The following is a 17650-nucleotide window of genomic DNA, read 5'->3' on the forward strand; positions in this document are numbered from 1 at the left end:
TATGAATGGACTCTTAAAAGCCAGAGCCCTGAGAATGGGCTCTCCTGTATATTTCAGGCTACAGGCAACATTCTTTTACAAAAAGTGCATAGCCAGCATGACTAAGCACAGGCAACAGAGCACAAAGGTTAAAGTAAAAGGAACAGATCTAATATGGAGTGAGATTTGTTCTTCCCAATGACATAGATACATATGTACACATACATATATACATGTAAACATATGTAATGTGCATTTATCAAAAAAGCAGAACTGTATAAGTGTATAGTTATATGTCTGCATAGGTCAGCACTATAGATATCTCCATCTATCTGTATCTGTAGTAGTTCTGCTTCTCTGATAGAACTCAGCATTAGCCATGGTCACAAGTGTTGCTGTGTAGGGACTGTTACAAACCACTGTATCATCAGGGACAGGCACATCGTCTAACACATAGTAGATGCTACCTATAATAAAACGTAACAGAATATTTCGTTTCAAAACAGAATACAGTTCAAAATATATTTTGAAACAAAAAACTAAATAAATGAATGAGAAAATTCCCCAGGCAAGTTTCTCACAAAATAATGCAAAGTTATATAAGCAGGATATAAAAACACAGTTTAATATTGAAGTATTTGTAGGGCAATTGCTTGTTTAGGTCGTGTTTGAATACCTGGAGCTTGCCTTTAAAAGAGAATCAGGGGCTTCCCTGGTGGCACAGTGGTTGGGAGTCCGCCTGCCGATGCAGGGGACGCGGGTTTGTGCCCCGGTCCGGGAGGATCCCACGTGCCGCGGAGCGGCTGGGCCCGTGAGCCATGGCCGCTGAACCTGCGGGTCCGGAGTCTGTGCTCCGCAGCGGTGAGAGGCCCACGTACCGCAAAAAAAAAAAAAAAAAAAAAAAAAAAAGAGAAAATCAGGACCAATGTGCAGATGTATAAATCATTAGAACACAGATGGTCATGGAAGCTATGGACACAAATAAAAATTTATACAGTGAGAATAACAGCATTAGGGTCTGAAACTTGGGGATAATCAATTTTTAGGGCAAGACAGAGGAAAACAATCCCAAAGGAAGACTGAGAATGAGAATCAGAGAGGCTGTAGGAGAATTAAGTTAAAGATAATTGTGCAATAGGGAGAGCATGCTAAGAATGTAGGTGTGGTTAATAGGGTAAATAAGGCAGAAAAAAAGGAGTGAAATAAACCCAGAGGGGTTTCCATTCCACACACTTTCAGGCACTGAAAGGAGCATGTCAGCGGGATGGAGACAGCAGAAGCCAGATTACATGAGTTTATGGAATGAATTAGTGATGAATCATTGAAGACTCCATGTAGACTAGCTCTTCAAGAAATATGTTTCTTTTTAAAGGAAGGAAAGAGATGAATGAGGTGGCATGCCACAGTCAGTGAAATTTATTGTTGGTATTTTCAAGCATGAAAACAGTTCAGAAAATCTATTTATGTGCTAAGTGAAGGTAAAGAAATAAGAGGAAGGTGTTAAAGACAATGAAAAGCAGAGATAGCTACATGTCTCAGAAGAGGCAGGGGTTTCAGGAATTGAAATAAGAAAATCTATCTCTTACTTTGGTATCACTACCTGAAGCAAATGATTAGGCTTAGCTGCTCAAAATCTTCTTAAATGTAAAAACTGACATTATGTACATTTTGATGTGATTCAATAACAAATATTCAACACTGCTATGTGGTATTCTTGGCTAAAATGGCTTAATGTAAGGTAAACGTCAAAAAATACAGAAGGTTTTACAAGGCAACTGGCCTGCACTTTTCATAACAGTGTCATGAAAAACAATATGACTTTCTAAAACTAACAAAATAAATAAACGTAAAAGGACTGTTCTCCACTAAAAAAAGCTGAGAAACATGACCATATCCAGTGTGTAAACATTGATTGTGTTCTAGAATAAACATGTTATTTAAAAGACTGTTGGGGCCGAGGTGCCCCCAAATTTGCCTCAATGGCATATTGATTATTTTGAATTAAAGTTAATTGAGAAACAGCTGGTGGAAAAAAGTGATGTAATAATAATAAAATACTCTGATACCCCTCTTTCCCCCTAAAAGCTGGAAGTAAATCTCCCATGTGAAAGTATCCTTCTATATCAGGAGGATAGAAAGCATTCTTATGACCAGACAGGGAATTCAAAGCATAGAAATCAGTATAAACAAACTTTGTCGTTTCTTCATTAGTCTGCTATCCCAAGCATGAACCCTTTTGATTTATTAAATCTTAAAAAAATAAATAAATGACTCGGGCTTCCCTGGTGGCGCAGTGGTTGAGAGTCCGCCTACCGATGCAGGGGACATGGGTTCGTGCCCCCATCTGGGAAGATTCCACATGCCGCAGAGCGGCTGGGCCCGTGAGCCATGGCCATTGAGCCTGCACGTCCGGAGCTCGTGCTCCGCAATAGGAGAGGCCACAACAGTGAGAGGCCCACATACCACAAAAAATAAATAAATAAATAACACTTTTGATTTATTAAATCTTTAAAAATAAGATTCTTTTTCTAAAAATCATACATAAATAACCTGCTTTGAGGGCTCCCATTTCTATAAGACCTCTGTAATATATTTTTTTCTCCTGTTAATCTGCCTTGTGTCAATTTAATTATTAGATCAGCCAAAAGAACTCAAGAGGGTTAGGGATGAAATCTCCCCCTCCCTTATGAGACTGTGATATATATTTTAAAACAACTGCATACATTTGAATATGAATTGTATATCGATTAGATGACACAATAAAATGTTATTTTTTTGACCCAATCATGGCATTGCAGTTTGTGGGAGAACATACCTCCCTTTAGAAAAAGCATGCTGAGTACTTGGGGGATGAAATGTCCTGATAAAGAGGTGGGCAAAGGGACCTCAGCAGGGTGACAAAATGTTAACACATGGTAAATGTTGCTGAAAAGTGTTTGCTGTAGTATTTGTTTAACTTTTCTGTAAATGCTTAAGTTTTCAAAATAAATCAATGCAGAAAACTAAAATCCCTCTCTTCTTTTCCCTTTCTGTTTCTGATACGAAGGGAGGAAGATGTGTGGGCAATAGATTTATTGACATACAGTTTATACTCACCATTTACATTGTGTATTTACAAATTCACATACTTGCCGAAAGTTCTTTGTAACCTCAGAATCGATACCTGTGACATTTTCCTGGTCATTTACTCACAGGCACAGAGCAGTAAAAATGTGAGTCACCAAGTGGGCACGTTCTCATCTGCGGCTGAACAAGAGAGCCTTCTGCCTTCTTGTTTCAGCTCTCACACGTTTTTCACATTTTGTGCTTTTTGTTGGTGATTTTGCTGTTTAAACACCCCCAAACATAGTGCTAAGTGCTGTTTAGGATTCCTAAGCACACGGATGCTGTGATGTGCTTTAGGGAGAAGCTGCGTTAGAGAAGCTTTATTCAGACACGAGTTAGGCTGCTGCCCATCAGGTCAAGGTCAATGAATCAACCATACCTATCAAATTAGGTGTCCTTACACAGAAACCACATAAAACAGGGTTATGAGGTTATCAGTTGACCACTTGTGACCCGAGGCTTGCAGGAACCCAACCCTGTATTTCCACCAGGAGCAATGGCCAGAATCTAGTAATTCAGTGTTTGCAGTGACTTTAGAGAACATACTTACCATGAATAACAAGAATCATCTGTATATGCAAATAAGCATGGTTGTAGACTTGGGCTTACCCTTCACCAGAATTAGATGTTTTATTCATGCATTTACTTTACCTACACTTCCACCCCATCTCCAATAAATAAAGAGGAAAATATGACCACAAACTGACCACAGAGCACGGAGCAAACCAGGACAGGCTTCCCCAGTGAATCTGCGAGGTAGGGGGTGAGGGGGTGTTTCTCCAGCTGACGCCCTTCCTGAGGGGAAGGCAGGTCAAGAGTAGGCAGTGGTTTCCCCTTAACCCAATGTCTGGGAAGAGGGGCATTTCTTCAGTGAAAGGGAGACTGTGATGGGCTATACCATGGCTATAAACCCATAATTAACCTGGTGCTTTTAATGCCAATTGAAGAGAATAAGTGGGCACAGCTGCAGGTGGCAGGCCATAGGCACTGCTAACTTGTAGACAGCCACTACCAGCCTGGACCCTTTCTGAACCTCAGTGATGTGCTGGAAAGACAGAAGCAGACTAAGGGAATGACCCACCCTGCGCTGGCTGCAGCCCAGAGACCCCACGAGATCCTGCAGCATCCACGTGGATGCATTTGAGGTCAGGAGACCTGGGAGCTTCTGCTTGAATCCTGGGTTTCCTCTGTGAGACCAGAGACATGGTCCTCCAGGACTTGGAGGGTGGGCCAGGCAGAGGGGATGTATCTGCTTTGAAGAGTGGAGAGAAGCACTGAATCCACGAAGGATGCGCACTGGACAGGAGGTAGGTGACCAGCTCCTGTGTTTGTGCTGGGTAATAATTAGTCTTCAGGATCAGTCAGATAGTAACAGATGGCAACTCTAGGCATAGGATGTTCCTTGATATGGGAATTTTTGAGAATTTCTTCAGAACGTGCTTTCCCTGGGTCTTCCCTCCCCATTTCAATTTGTATCTCTAGGTGTTGTGGTATATACCCATTCATCAAATGTGCAAGCCATAGTTATGCATTCCAGAGTGGAAAGAAACAGAAGGCTGGGATTCAAAAATATTAGCATAAATCACCTTCTGTAAAAGAACTTTAAAGTGTATTTGATGTCACAGACAGGACTAGCTGCCTAAACAATGCCACCCTCCCCTGATCTCACTCCATTACCTTTACCTTATAATAAAGGCATGTGGAGATGACCAGGACTGACATAAACATTCCCCTTGTAGGCCTTCAGTCCCGCAGGTAACCCTCCCTGGTTCACAGCCTTGAGAGGTCTGCTGAGGAGGTTCTAGGAACAATTTTCTATTTCTTTTTTGTGTTTTTGATGTGGACCATTTTTAAAGTCTTTATTGAATTTGTTACAATTTTGCTTCTGTTTTATGTTTTGGCTTTTTTTTTTTTTTTTTTTTTTTTGGCTGCGAGGCATGTGAGATCTTAGCTCCCCAACCACGGATCGAACCTGCACCCCCTGCGTTGGAAGGCAAAGTCCCAACAACTGGCCTGACAGGGAAGTCCCTGGGAATGACTTTCTTCCTTAATAAAAGAGTTGCCTGTCCTTTCCAGGTATCCTTTTTGTGCCAGGATCTGCCATACATCTCTGTGGCCATGAGGAAGACACCCCCAAATTAGGATGTGGAGGATGGGAAGCAGCTGGCTTCCAAATTTGTCAGCTCTGGAGCTCCCCACTTCTGGATCTGGGGAACTCTTGCTACTACCCTGCTCGCGATTGGCTGGGGGCAGAGGGGATATTCTGGCACTTGCAGCTGCATTGTACAGTGCAGGCTTATCTTTTGTGAGGAACAATAAAAGGAAAGCAGGTGTGAACAGACAACTGATTTCATTTGCATATTTGTCTAATTCCACTGATAATGCTTAGTTTAATGAGACACTAGCTCAGTTAACAGCAAGAATGCATTCCATGTATAAAATTCTTGGTTAGAAGCTTTCCACTAGAGTCACCCTCACATATCTTGTAAAGGTGATCCCATGCAATGCTTCGATCATAAATGTTAGAAATCTATTCTAGTGGTAGGTTGACTAAAGAAGAACTAATCATTCCATCACAAAGTGTGTGTGCCTGTGTGTGTGTGTAAAACAAAGATAGCAGAAATATTTACACAAGGTAGATGACAGTCACATCTAAAGAGGGAAAAGTGTGTAGAAAAATAATGCTGATCATACAGGAGAAAATATCTTTCAACCACATAGTTGAATAAAAGCTATTCACAGAAGCATTTATGTAACTAAGTTTCACAGAAAAATTTAAGATTTTTAAAAGTAGCTTTTTTAAAATAAAAAAATGTTGAATGCCTGCAATATTACTACACTGTCCAGAGATCATCATTATTTTTTGTGTTAATTCTTTCAACTTGCATTATTTCTGTTTCACTTTCTTTTAATTCTTCCAATTTCCTGGATGTTTTAAAATATTTTACCATTCTTTCGTTTCCTCAAATGTAATGATTCCCTTCATGTTTAGGATCTGTCTTTCAGGAACTTTTTCTTCTTTTTCTTGTTTTCCTTTCTCTCTGAGCTCTGTATCAGAGACACAGTACTACTCACCCGCAGAGCTCCAGTGTGAGATTTTTATGCACGGGAGTGAGAGAGTTTTTCAATATGCTTCCTTTCAGCTGCTGCTTTATTTCTCTGTGAGGAAGAGAAGGTCACATTCAACTCTGCTTCCTGGTCTTCTTCAGAAATTATTTAAAATAGAAACGATAGGACTTTCAGGTTCTGATTAAATGCAGTTCTTGTAGGAAAAGAAAGATATTATTTTTTTTTCTGTCTGGTGATTTATGTATAATTTATTAGTTTTCAAAAAATTATAAAATAATTTTTATCAAATCCATCTTTGATTTTTGAGCATCACCTAAGATCATTTTACTTCTCCTGTGACTAAGTATCCCTGTTATTCAGGCATTTACTTCCTTGGCTTTGGAGAACTCTATTATATTAAATCTGTAATATCCACTGATAAAATAATTTTGTCTGTTATTTATAAGATTCATTAGCTCTCATTGGCTTCAAAATATTCCATAAATGATTTTATTCATTGTCACATTTCATGAATTAAATATTATTAAATCTTACTATAAGACTGGCCATTGATTCTCAAACCTGCACTTTAGCAAATCATTTTATGTTGTTCTGTATTATTTTCCACTATTAATAGAATAATCACTTTGTAAATTCTTATGAATAGAAACCAAGCCCATGATGTCTGGACTGAAATGCTTAGGTAGAAATTCAATCAAGCCAAACTTAAGAAGCTCCCTCTCACTGCTTTTCAGAGGTGTGGACACTTGGCACGACCTATGAGGCATTTACATACATGTTTGTTTGTTTCTTAGGACTCATTTCATACTAAGAGATCATAAATACATGTGTGTATGTGTGTGTGTGCACATCCCCTAGTTATACAACTGTGAAGGGGCTTAGATGGACAGCAACCAAGACCCAGTTTTTGTCTCTTGATAAGTGAGTGGAATGGTAGAGCAGAGGGTCATAACTAAATGGAAAGCAAGTCAGATATGAGAAGTCCTTCTAGAAACCAAGAGAAGAGAAAAGCAACGTAAAAGTAAGTGAGCCAAGATGATAACTAGAATCTTCATGTCCACCAAATAATGCAAGGTACCACCTCAGAGGGGAGTGGAAGATAGGATGGGTGCAGAGGGGACCCCTCTTCATAGGCACATCAGCAAGGTCAGGGAGGGTGGTAGCATGAGGTGCTGGGAGACCTGGATGTACTGTGTCCTACCACTGTGGTGAGGAGCGTTCCCTGGGTGTGTTTAATCAGAAAGCAGTGTTGGAGTGAAGTAAGACAGAAAGAGAAAAACAAATACCGTATGCTAATGCACATATACGGAATCTAAAAAAAAAAAAAAAAAGTACTGATTAACCTAGCAACAGGGCAGGAATAAAGACTTAGACATAGAAAATGGACTTGAGGACACAGGGAGGGGGAAGGGTAAGCTGGGACAAAGTGAGAGAGTGGCACGGGCATATATACACTACCAAATGTAAAATAGCTAGCTAGTGGGAAGCAGCTGTGTTGCACGGGGAGATCAGCTACGTGCTTTGTGACCATCTAGAGGGGTGGGATAGGGAGGGTAGGAGGGAGACGCAAGAGGGAAGGGATATGGGGATACATGTATGCATATGGCTGATTCGTTTTGTTATACAGCAGAAACTAACACAATTTTGTAAAGTAATGATACTCCAATAAAGATATATTAAAAAAAATTAATGAAATGATTTTAGAGAAATTCAAATGAGGGCACAGCTGTTTATTTACAAGTAAGTGTATCCTAAGATTTCTTATAATAGAAATAAATAAGCAACAAATTATTCACTAGGGTGGATCAGGAAAATAGAGTACACACCAGGGAATATTATGCAGCTGTGACGAGATGACACAGACCTTTAAGTATTGTCTGGGGTACATTGCCAAGGTGTGATGTTGAACAGCAATAACAGCAAAAAAAGGTACTGCAACTCTCCACCTTTCTCCTGTTGTCCCCTCTCTCTTCCACTCTGTGTACACAAACACACTCAGACACACACACATACACCTACACACCACACACACTCACACATACACACACACCTACACACCACACACACACATACATATAAAATGAGCCCCAAGAAACAAGATGAAGCGTGTGTATAAATTCTCCATAGCACCAGCCGATGCATCCCCCACATTTCAAATGGAGCCAGAGGGGGCTCCCCAAGTTCTGCTTTTTATACCAACATAACACATTATTTAATTCTTTAGATGAGCCTGTATTTATTTATCACATAACCTAAGAACAACAGAAAAAGCTTACCAGGAGGTCGAAGGGAGGGGGTTTAAGTCCAGGTTAGCCAGAAGAAGAGGCAGAATCAGATGTGAGGCAGTGGGGCTAGGACCAGAGCTCAGAATGGGGGCTCCAGGCAAGAGGGGGAAGCTTGTTCACATGGTGTATCATGACATCTGGCTTCTTCTTTATCTCCTGCAAAATTGTACTGCACTTTAAAAATTGATAAAGCACAGTTGCTCTAAAGTTTAAAAGATATATACAAATGAAGGCTTTACATTTTCTAAACTAAATGAATTCCCTCTCACTGTTTGGTCGAAAACTTGATATAAAGCAAATCCAAAAGCCCTTGGCATTCATACATGTAACGTTTGAAATTCTTGACTAAATAAGGGACCTTTCCTGAAAGTCTGTGATACAGTAATTTGTGGGTTTTGCTAAGGGGTCACTTTGAACAATGGACACTTAGATCCTGGAGTTCAGAGCTAGTCTTTTACTAATTCCTGAGCCTGAGCTCATTTGCTGATTACTGCCGACTGAGAAAAAAGGCACAGCCTAAAAGTTGAGAGTTATGTTTTATTCAGGGGACAAAACTGAGGACTTAAGCCCGGGACACAGCATCTCAGATAATTCTGAGGGACTCCTCCAAAGTGGTAAGGGGGGAGCCAGGATATAGAGGAGTTTTTGCCACAAAGGCCAGGTATTTGGAACATCAAAAGATTACTGTTAATTAAAGAAAACCAGACATCTCAAGTTAAAGAATTTAGTGCTTTTATATGTATGGGAAGATGCAAGAATCTGGGCTCATTGACCTGCACCTCAGCCATCTGAGGCCAGTGTCCTCTGCTTTCTCATCCTGAGTCCTCTCAGGGTACAAGGCAGGGCGTGGCTGCAGTGGCTGATGGTTGATGGGGGGCATCCTGTTTCCATCCTGAGTTCCCTCAGGGCTCACCTTTGGGGAGGCTGTAAAGTGATGGCTTGATGGCTGCAACAGCTTTTTTGTACTGATATGGCAGCGACATTTTTCATTCACGGAGTGATCTCTGTTATGGACTGGATGTTTGCCCCTGCCCCATTCATATGTTGAAGCCCTGAATCCAAGTGTGTCTGTATTTGGTATAAGAAAGTGTGCTTTGCTATAAGGAAGGTGGACCCCTGATCCAGTGGAATTAGTGTCCTGTTAGGAAGAGACACCAGATAGTGCCCCCCTCCCCCTCTGTTAGCACAGACACCGAGGAAAGGCCTGTGAGGACAGAATGAACAAGCAGATAGCCACTGTCAACCACCAAATCAGCCAGAAAGTTGATTTTTGGTTCCAGCCTCAAGAACTATGAAAAATGAATGAATTTCTGTTGTTTAAGGACCCCAGTCTGTGATTTTTTGTCACGGCAGCCTGAGGCAGCTAATACAATCTCATACACGTTTCGTCTGAGAAATGAAATGTAGCAGTGGTTTGAGGGGTCCACACACAACTAGGAGGATGTGAACGTCAAGGACTTACTTTACTCAACTGTTACGGTAAAGAGTTTTAAGTGATCCTCAACTTGTCTTCAAAGATCATTCACTCTCATGTCCCCCATGTAAGGGAAATATAAGTATGCCAAAACTTTATAATTAAAACATCTTCATTTTAATAACCATTGTTGCTTTCCAAAACAATAATATATGACACACTTCAACTCAAATTAAGGGTTCAAGGTATTATAAGAAATCTAAACTATTACAATGATTGAATAAGTTATATATATTCAAAAGAAAAATAAGCCTACATTTATTAAAGGTTTAAAAGATATATATGAAGTATAGTTTTGAAGAAATGTTTATGCTCTGAAGCATCCTGCCCAGACAGCTCTGTGTCAATGGTATGACCCACTTGTGCTTTGTTACAGAACCTCTCTTTGAGAAATGAGGAGTATGTAGGATGTATTTCAATGACGCACAACAAAAGCATCACTGTATTTACTTTTCTTTTTTTTTAGAACTGTGTTTACAGTCTTTTTCTTTCTGCTTGAAAATAGAATTCATGAAACACAGATCTGTAGACTAGACCATTCCCTGTTTTGATGCTAGAGTGTCTTCCTTATACTTCACACTGTGCACTTATTCTTAGACCAAGACACCGCTCAGCTTTCTTTATTCTTTTTTTTGGAGAAAAACCAGTTTTCTGGGTTTTTTTTTCTGAATTTCACTATAGGAGCTAAGGAGATATTGGTGAGAGCCTTCAGGCTAAGCCGAGGTGACTGGTGAGTGTTGGGTGGTGTGCTTGCAAGAGTTATGTTGGCTTTGAATCTTGCATCTCTTTTCATGGGTACATCTTAGTGCTAGTTTAGATCAAGGCCTGGTGTTTGGGCTCCTATCTGATTTGAGGGGGAGCTTGAACACAGGTGATGCAAGTAGGCATTTTAGAAGGCAAACAGAGGCCGTCAGAATCACTCCCCAGACTCCTTGGCTGCTTGATTCACAGATGCTCATTTCAGACTCATTTGCTTTCTCCTCTTTTAGGACTCTTGCTCATTTTACTTTGCCTTAAAAGCGTAGGATGAACCTTCACTGTCAAATTGAAATTGTGAGCATTGCTTGTACTGACACTTCCATCCAATTTTTTTGGAAATAATGTTTTTTTTTCTTTTTAAAGTTTCACTTTTGCCCTCTTAATGTCTTGAAGTAGAGTTCAATTTCCTTGTTCTGTTAGCTTTCCTCTCCTCTTTTTCTTCCTTGTGCATCTCTATGCTAATTTTAATTTGTTCAGACTTAGACTCTAAATTGACCTGTTTTAGCAATGCTTCCTGGAAGCATTAGCTTTGGTCCTTGTTCCACTGACAAATATTTTGTCCTACATTTTCAGGCATGTATATTTACTAGCAGATCTGAAAATATAATTTGTTTTCCAATTCAAAAGTTTCTCCAGTCAAAAGATTGGTTTTGAAGACACCCAATGAAGCACACTTACAGAGGTTGATAAAACCTTTCTTTAAAGTGAGGTGGACCAATCCAGTTCTAGGGAGGACATTATTAGTAGACTTACCTTCACCTTAACTAGAAGATGCAAAATCAAATTCAAATCTTTCTTGATAAATAACAGATACTTGCTTTTCTATTTGGAATAATTCTTCTTGTTCTGGAAAGCCAGCTTCCTGAAGAGGAACTAACAAGTCCTTCACAATACATCCCTGGAGATGTTATCCATGCTGGAGTCCTTTCCAGAGGGATTCACTATGTCCCGGGTCTGAGCAGTTTACTCTGTCTGCTGTGAAGTAAGTTTTACTTTTAACGCACATAGATAACATGTGAGGTGGTGAGATTATTTTCTCAACTGTAACTGGACATCTTGTGCTTCTCTCACTTTGTATTTTTCATTTTCCAAGACTAAAACCAACATTCTGTTGTTGTCCTGGTTATTCTTCAGCAGTTTACAAGTGTTAGTGATACTTCAGCATGGTCTCATTTCTCTCTCCTTTTTTTCCTTCTTTCTTCTACACTGTACTGAAAAAACGATTTAAGGCACATTTTCTGGGCTATCTTCTGCCTTGGCCACCTCCTTTGCCTCTGTGCTTTTCCTCCTCACACTCCAGGCTCTGGGAAGCTGGCTGGCAGCCCTGGGACCCCCACTTCTGTGGCTCTATCTCCCCACCAGAGACTTCTGTGACCATATTCAAAATTGTTCTCTGCAGTAGCATAAAGCTTGCCTAAGAGGCTACAATCCCTGGACTTTTAATACAGTGAACCTGATTCCTGCTCAAAGATGAAAAAAGAAGTATGGATAACCAACAAGGACCTACTGTATAGCACAGGGAACTCTGCTCAATATTATATAACAACCTAAATGGGAAAATAATTTGAAAAAGAATGGATACATGTCTATGTACAACTGAATCACTTTCCTCTACACCTGAAACTAACACAGCATTGTTAATCAACTATACTCCAATATGAAGTAAAAAGTTAAAAAAATAAGGCTACCATGTATCTAAATAACATTTTGCCTTGAAAAACAGAAGTACTAATGGTGTTTTCATTCACCAGATAGTGTCAACTTTGTAACTTAGATGGAGGGAGATTTCCTAGTAAAATATCCATGAGATAGCTGTTAAAGGGAGAGAGAGACAGAAGGGAAGAAGGGCTGATCTTTCAAGAAGAAACTGAGAAATATTGTGCAAGACACTGGGATTAAAAAGTCCTTACATGATTTTAAATCAAGCCACCACCTTGGGAGGGAGAAGGGACCTTAAGTACTTGCACATCAACCCTGCATCTAGTGCCTATGCACACCCTCCTTTGTTCCTGCCATGTGTCCAGGATGGGCAAGTTTACACCTGTCTGCCCCACAGGTATGCTTTATCTGCAATCCTTCTGAGACTGAGATTCTGAGACTCTTCATCATTAACTTCCACTTTCGATCATAGGGCACACATCAAAGTAAAGTAACCCAACTCTGCCTTCAGATTATATAAAGGGGAAGCAAATAGGACTCTCTCTCCCTGAGCATCTGGGTAAGAACAGAAATCATAGCGATTTTCTTACAGCAGCAGGATCCATATTCTTTTATTCAGTATCCAGTACCCTACCCTCAAAATTTCCCAATTTCTCTTTTGGTAGCGGATGTGATTCTTAAATAAAGGAGGGTGGTTTGTGATGTAAGGTTCACTTAATGTCAGAAACTCAGAGTGAACTCAACTGTAATTTCCAAATAAGATTTTGGTGAGGTGTAGGTAGCACAGAGGAAGAAGCAGTTCCCTGAAGGAGAATCATGATTATTGCCTCACCTGCCTTCAGAACTTGCCTGTGCTCTCTGGAAGTTTTGAGGAAGCTTTGTGTGCTAAAATTATTGGAAATCAGCAGGATTTTCACATATGCATCCTTGGAAGAAAGACAAAAGGGTGCAATTCAGTTGTTGTCATGTACCTGTTTTTTTACTTTAAAGGAAATCAAGCCTCTTTTATTTTCCCCTTTCTTTCTGGGCAGCAGAGCTTCTCCAGTGGGGCTACCTTTGTGCCAGCTTTCTGACATCCGTATTAACAGAAACTCCCGAAGCCAGTACAATGCAAAAATGTTATGTGCAATAATTCACAGGAGATCAGGTAAGTAATTTTCATTGTACTCTGAAATCAAAGAAGCAAAATAACTTGTTTCTTGACACTACAAACATCAGGGAACTTTCAACACATCACATCTTTTGCTGGGGCCAACAGAGATTTGCAGGCCAAATGCTGGTCCATCAAAAGAAATTTCTGTTTTCATGAACAAAGGATTTCCAGTTGAATTAATACTATTCCTAAAATCTATTAATGCAAAAGTACCATAATTGTTATTGTTCATAATGATTCATCAGCATTGACATTTTCTGAGAATTCTGCCAGCAAGCGAACTGACTACAAAACATTTGCATCCACTTGAAATTGTTGCTTGAGTTGGAAAAACACACAATACAATGTTGTCTTAAACAGAAAAGTCATTTTCAGTCTCACAGGATACAATTCTACATGTTGAGATTGACTATGTCCTTAAAACCCAATTTTCCAAAGAGTTTAATAAATGGTTATTTATAGAAAGAATTTGAATCAGATACTATAAATTATAATTTCTTAGTAATATGAAAAGAATTGATAGAGATGGACAAGAGTTGGGTTCTAGTGTATTCTGCCCAATCTGTCATCTTCAGGAGAGTTCATATAAATGTAACTCAGTAAGACTAATATTGAAGGAATCTCAGGTATCAATGCACTGGTAACATTTTGAGGCTGTTTTATGGTTCTTTCACCCAGTTTCTGACCACACTTCACTCTGCATTTCCTTCCCGTGTTCACTTCCCTTCAACTGAGACAGGAAGGGGGCAGGGCACAACCTTTAAAAGAGTGACATAGCTGTTGAGGACACAACATAAACTGGTTAGAACCAACTAAGTTCAAGATGGCAGATGATTCGACTTCCAGTAGACCTTGAGCCTCATTATATGTTCATTGTAATACATCAGCATCTAAATGATACACCCACAGGCGCCATGAAAGTTCTGAGGCTGACCATAAAAGGCCAAAAAGTGGGCAGTGACCCAATTCTTGGAAATCTCTGCTCCTTTCCCAAAATAGTTGGAATAATCCTCCCACTCATTAGCCTATACAATTACCCAGCCTATAAAAATTAATAGAAAAATCATAGTTTGGGGCCTCTCGCCTTCTGAGATGGCCCACACTCTGTCTATGGAGTGTATATCTCCCTGAATAAAACTTTCATTTACTATGGCGCACTCTTGAATTCTTTTCTGGGTGAAGCCAAGAATCAACACTCGGTGGCCATCCCAGTGACTCGCCTGCGACCTGGGATGTGACCATCCTCTCGTACCCCACCTTTCTTCCCTGCAACACAACCACCATCATAGAAACTAGTCCTAAAGTAAAGACATGTGCATTATACTGTATAAAATGGAGTCTGCAAGACATTTATTGTTTAATTCTAATTTTAAATTAATAAATGCTCATTTTAGAATCTTAGAAAATATGCTAAAATATAGAGGAGTGTAAACCAACAAGCACAAGCATAAATTTTTTTCAATAAACATTTATTAGACACCAATTATGTGCATGGTGTGCTGGGGAAATTTTAAGAGGCAACCTGACCTCAAGAAACAGTTTACCAAGAAGACATGGATTTTGCTATATTGAGCGATAAAAATACAAAGCATAAGAAAATAAAATAATTATACTGTATTGAACTAGAAACATTGGAAATGTTTGTTATGGAGAGGGACATTTTGGAAGTATAACTTATGGGATTAGAAGGAGTAGAGATCCAGAGAGAAAGATTATCATAATTGTAATCTCAAGGTGAGAAAGCATAGATCTAGCAGGACATTGTAACTCGATCAGATTGAGCAGTGCACCAGTGGGAAAAAAGTCATGTGAAGACCATAAAGGGCCTCAAATCATTTAGACATTAAGGTTTCCCCAAAGGGGAGAAGAAAAGTATATGTCAGGGGCTTCCCTGGTGGCGCAGTGGTTGAGAGTCTGCCTGCCGATGCAGGGGACGCGGGTTCGCGCCCCGGTCCAGGAAGATCCCACGTGCCGCGGAGCGGCTGGGCCCGTGAGCCATGGCCGCTGAGCCTGCGCGTCCGGAGCCTGTGCTCTGCAACGGGAGAGGCCACAACAGTGAGAGGCCCACGTACCACAAAAAAAAAAAAAAAAAAAAAAAAAAAAAATATATATATATATATATATATATATATATATATGTCAATATTTAGTGAAATTAATCTGCTGTGATTAATGATTAAAGCAGGGGGCAAGAGAACATTGCTATCACCAGAACAAAAAGAAATTACTTTCTTAGTTATGGAAATGACCGTTAACACAGAGGATGAAATGCATGTAAAACAACAACTGTGGTTGTAGAATTGAGAGGAATTTCAGGCAATGGGATAGAGTGACAAGGGTGAAATAAGTTTTGCAGTTTACCCTAAAGTTTTCTGTTTAATGGGTAGAGATTTAACTATTAACAGATAGAGAGGAACAGAGTAGAGGGACCCAAAATGGAGAAACATTTTGGTAAACATTTTTTAATAAACCTTTTATTTTCAAATGATTTTAGGTTTACATAAAAGTTGCAAAGATAGTGCAGAGTCCTTGTATGACCCTACATTCAGCTTCTCCTCTTGTTAAAAACTTACACTAGTGTGGTTCATGTGTCACAAGTAATGAACCGAAATTGATCCTTTATTATCAGATAAAGTCCATGCTTTATTCAGATTTCCTTAGTTTTTACCAAATGTTCTTTTTTTGTTCCAGAATTCCATCCAGGACGCCACATTACATTTAGTCCCCATGTCTCCTGAGGCTTCTCTAGAATCAAGGCTCAATGGCCTTGACTTTTAAGGAATAAGTGCCAAGCGTTTTGTAGAATGTCCTCCCACTGGGGTTTGTCTTACTCTTTTTCTCATGAATCCACTGGGGTTTGTCTTACTCTTTTTCTCATGAATCCACTGGGGTTAGGGTTTTTAGGAAGAACACCACACAGGTCGAATACCATTCTTATCACATCTCAGGGGTAGAAACTCTCAGCATGACTTACCACAGCTGACACTGACCTTCATCCTGTGGCTGAGGGAGTGTCTGTCAGGTTTATCCATTGCAAAGTTACTCTTTCCTTTGCCTTTTTCCTTATTATCCTCTTTGGGAGACAGTCACAAGGCACAGCCCGCATTTAAGTGGTAGATACTTATGTTCTACTTCCTCGAGAGGGTAAATGGAGTTTTTGATATTTGCATTTCACAATGAGGATATGTCTTACGGGAACTTCTTCACTAACCAGATCAGTGGCCCATCTAAATTAGATAACCACCCACAGAAGCAGGAAGTCACTGCAGGAGGAACCAAGGGTCTGTTTGGGATCCTGGTTTCCCCACACTGCTTTCATAACATACTGTATAGCACTCCATTTATTTTCTTGAAATGAACTTACAGATAACACAAACTATGCAGAAGTAAATTTCCAAAAATATGTAAATTACTTAATTGTAATATGAAGGCAAAATAATGTCAAAGTAAATTTTAATAAAATGCATTATTTTACATGCAAATTCCAAAGCCTTGCTACCCTAGAAGACATACTGAATTACTCTGATATGTACACCTTACAATAGTCAGGGTTAGTAACACCAGTTGCTGAAATAATCATTCTAAAACTCACAGGAGAGTAACAGGATGCAGGTGTCTCTCGGGTCGGTTCCACCCGTTATACCCGCAGGCCTCCTGCACCTCGTGGCTTCGCATCCCCTGGACCCAGTGTTCTCCACTGCGGCCTCTGCCTCTGGCCAGTAGAGAACAGGATGCAGACACTGAGAAGGCAAATGTTTATAACTCCTCGGCCCAGAGGGGCACACATTGGTGAGAAATGCTCATACCACCACCCCCCTACTTATGGAAGGCTGGGGTACCAGGTTGGATAACAGGGCTGAAGAGGAGGAGACAGGATTCATTTAACACAGGGCAGCGTGGTCTCCACTCACCCAGAGCCAGGCCAGTGGGGTGGCTGCCACCACAGGTCAGTACACACACGTATGGACCACAACTCAATGTTTATTAAGGTGCTTCTGCCAGTGGTGTGATTTTATTCTGAAATGATAACCAATACCTGTTACAATTTGGCAAAAAAAGAAAGTACAAACTTCCTCACTTTTCATGGTATTTGTGTTTACGGAATAGTCAGTTGATGAAATTTGTACAAGATGCTTTGTGCTTATGTGGAAACAGAGCTTGCTTCTC

The 17650-nt window shown here is 40.0% G+C and overlaps 1 pseudogene; it reads right to left on the minus strand.

The window, feature by feature from the left end:
* Nucleotides 1–291: 291 nt before the first annotated feature.
* On the minus strand, nt 292–17158 carry LOC132431372 (shugoshin 1-like; annotated as a pseudogene).
* Between the last annotated feature and the right edge of the window lie 492 nt (nt 17159–17650).

Source organism: Delphinus delphis, chromosome 9 (assembly GCF_949987515.2).
Source record: "Delphinus delphis chromosome 9, mDelDel1.2, whole genome shotgun sequence".
Lineage (NCBI taxonomy): Eukaryota > Metazoa > Chordata > Mammalia > Artiodactyla > Delphinidae > Delphinus > Delphinus delphis.